We start from the raw sequence: 3,881 nt of genomic DNA, 5'->3' as shown, positions 1-3,881 counted from the left end.
TCCCAACCTTCGCTCTCTCTCTCCCGCTACTCTCTCCTTTTCCATCCTATCATCTCTTCCCTCTGCTCAAACCTTCTCCAACCTATCTCCTGATTCTGCCTCCTCAACCCTCCTCTCCTCCCTCTCTGCATCCTTTGATTTCCTCTGTCCCCTATCCTCCAGGCCGGCTCGGTCCTCCCCTCCTGCTCCGTGGCTCGACGACTCATTGCGAGCTCACAGAACAGGGCTCCGGGCAGCCGAGCGGAAATGGAGGAAAACTCGCCTCCCTGCGGACCTGGCATCCTTTCACTCCCTCCTCTCGACATTTTCCTCTTCTGTCTCTGCTGCTAAAGCCACTTTCTACCACTCTAAACTCCAAGCATCTGCCTCTAACCCTAGGAAGCTCTTTGCTACCTTCTCCTCCCTCCTGAATCCCCCCCCCCTCCTCCCTCTCTGCGGATGACTTCGTCAACCATTTTGAAAAGAAGGTTGACGACATCCGATCCTCGTTTGCTAAGTCAAACGACACCGCTGGTCCTGCTCACACTGCCCTACCCTGTGCTTTGACCTCTTTCTCCCCTCTCTCTCCAGATGAAATCTCGCGTCTTGTGACGGCCGGCCGCCCAACAACCTGCCCACTTGACCCTATCCCCTCCTCTCTTCTCCAGACCATTTCCGGAGACCTTCTCCCCTACCTCACCTCGCTCATCAACTCATCCTTGACCGCTGGCTACGTCCCTTCCGTCTTCAAGAGAGCGAGAGTTGCACCCCTTCTGAAAAAACCTACACTCGATCCCTCCGATGTCAACAACTACAGACCAGTATCCCTTCTTTCCTTTCTCTCCAAAACTCTTGAACGTGCCGTCCTTGGCCAGCTCTCTTGCTATCTCTCTCAGAATGACCTTCTTGATCCTAATCAGTCAGGTTTCAAGACTGGGCATTCAACTGAAAACTGCTCTTCTCTGTGTCACGGAGGCACTGCTAAAGCTAACTCTCTCTCCTCTGCTCTCATCCTTCTAGACCTATCTGCTGCCTTTGATACCGTGAACCATCAGATCCTCCTCTCCACCCTCTCCGAGCTGGGCATCTCCGGCGCGGCCCACGCTTGGATTGCGTCCTACCTGACAGGTCGCTCCTACCAGGTGGCGTGGCGAGAATCTGTCTCCGCACCACGTGCTCTCACCACTGGTGTCCCCCAGGGCTCTGTTCTAGGCCCACTCCTATTCTCGCTATACACCAAGTCACTTGGCTCTGTCATATCCTCACATGGTCTCTCATATCATTGCTATGCAGATGACACACAATTAATCTTCTCCTTTCCCCCTTCTGACAACCAGGTGGCGAATCGCATCTCTGCATGTCTGGCAGACATATCAGTGTGGATGACGGATCACCACCTCAAGCTGAACCTCGGCAAGACGGAGCTGCTCTTCCTCCCGGGGAAGGACTGCCCGTTCCATGATCTCGCCATCACGGTTGACAACTCCCTTGTGTCCTCCTCCCAGAGTGCTAAGAGCCTCGGCGTGACCCTGGACAACACCCTGTCGTTCTCCACTAACATCAAGGCGGTGACCCGTTCCTGTAGGTTCATGCTCTACAACATTCGCAGAGTACGACCCTGCCTCACACAGGAAGCACAACTCATCCAGAACGGCGCAGCCCGTCTGGTGTTCAACCTTCCCAAGTTCTCTCACGTCACCCCGCTCCTCCGCTCTCTCCACTGGCTTCCAGTCGAAGCTAGCATCCGCTACAAGACCATGGTGCTTGCCTACGGAGCTGTGAGGGGAACGGCACCTCCGTACCTTCAGGCTCTGATCAGGCCCTACACCCAAACAAGGGCACTGCGTTCATCCACCTCTGGCCTGCTCGCCTCCCTACCTCTGAGGAAGCACAGTTCCCGCTCAGCCCAGTCAAAACTGTTCGCTGCTCTGGCACCCCAATGGTGGAACAAGCTCCCTCACGACGCCAGGACAGCGGAGTCAATCACCACCTTCCGGAGACACCTGAAACCCCACCTCTTTAAGGAATACCTGGGATAGGATAAAGTAATCCTTCTAACCCCCCCTTAAAAGATTTAGATGCACTATTGTAAAGTGGTTGTTCCACTGGATATTATAAGGTGAATGCACCAATTTGTAAGTCGCTCTGGATAAGAGCGTCTGCTAAATGACTTAAATGTAAATGTAAATGTAAGCAATAAACCTGTGTTCTATAGAGTTGATGTTAATGTTCCAGTTTCCACTGTATGTATCCATTACTGTATGGTATGTAACCATGAACTAAAGCTGCAGTCTTGTTTGTTGAGTGTTTTGCACTGGATGGTTGGTGTATCTCCTCTGTGGTGAGAGAGAAGACTATTCTGAGTGAGTGACAGGAAGCTGATTCTAGCTCTATCTACGGTTTGGCTGCATGGTCAGGTCCAACCAACAACAGGACCCGGCTGGGCTGGCCAACCTAAAGCCTTTCTAATTTGGTGATGAGCTGTAAAATGACCTGCTTACCCCTTACCCCTTGGTTGGATGGATAATAGTGATCATAGTACCCCACCCCCCCTTGGACCCAGGGAGACCGGGGCACTGGCACCCAGGTGCACTGGGCTGGCAGACATTGTCATCCACACGAAGTAAACTGAGACACAGCCACCAATAATTGATGAAGATGTAGGGCATAGCATTTGACCAGGCCAGTCAGCAGACACGATCCTGTGGCCCTCCACTGAAGGGTCATAATCCTGCCACCTCCATTAGCTGTAATTGATTTAACCACAGACGCCCCTCCTTCCTCCTCTCCCCTCCTCTTCCTTCCCTCCATCGACCGTCTGCATTCTCTTCCTCCTCCCTCCCATCGCATTAGCTATAGGTAGATGAAGTGGTTCTTTCTCTCCCACTTCTTTTTGGTTTTTCAGCTGTGGTTGATGTAAAATCATAATTCATGACCATGTGTGTGGTCGGAGGCATATTTCCAAGCCCTCATAAAGACAATACGTCACACTGTACTTGAATTCTTCTTCATGCCAAATTCTTCCTCGGTCCCTAATAGTATTTTTTTACCGAACACCTGTGATCTTGTATTCTTTATTGTTTCATTTAGGAGTGAGGGGGAATGGCTCAATGTAGCCATCTTCCAGGCTTAATCCATGGCCCCAAAAGAGGTTTAAAACACTCTGGTTTCATCTAATCTTCTCGCTCAGACCCAGCCGAGCTTGAAACCTCCTCTTTTCTATGATAGGAATGGACAAATAAAGGTCTCTCCCAGCACACTCATGAAAGGACACTGTGTGTTCTGTGGATTAGGGGCTTGTGTTTTTTTCTCTTTCTCAATTAGACTGAAAATATATATATTTTTTAAATAAAGAGTCTCCTGTTTGCTCAGTATTATACCTTTCCAAAGGTTTTGCAGATTCTACTCGTCTATTTTCAAACCTCAGCTGTGCTCTCCAGAAACAGCATATTCTGTCTTTGAAGGGACTCAGGATCTCTCAATGTTTTTGATGCATGTCAAATCCAGGTTTCAGATTGAACATATTCAGAGAATATTTAGATTGCACTGCTAAATTGTCAGTGGTATCATTAATAACTACCTTACAAGTTGAGTGGCTTTTATGGGGCTTCTTATTTTCATATGCTATGACTGAATCTGAGAGATTTAATAAATGTGAAATTTGTATTATCCTTGGGCTATTCATATAGGCCTACACTCAGATTCAGACGTGTTTGGTTGTGCCATTAATTAATTGTAAACACAGCACACATCTGATATAATATATAATGAATTATATTCTGTTATGTTATATTATCATGATAATGTCTCTTTAGTATTGTATTTACTGTAGGCTAATATTTTGAAATTCAAACTGTTTCATTTACACTACGAGAGAAAAGGGCACTCAGTTGGCGTTGGTC

The sequence above is a fragment of the Salmo salar genome, chromosome ssa24 (assembly GCF_905237065.1).
Source record: "Salmo salar chromosome ssa24, Ssal_v3.1, whole genome shotgun sequence".
Lineage (NCBI taxonomy): Eukaryota > Metazoa > Chordata > Actinopteri > Salmoniformes > Salmonidae > Salmo > Salmo salar.
The sequence above is the reverse complement of the archived record's forward strand: the minus strand, read 5'-3'. Positions refer to the sequence as shown.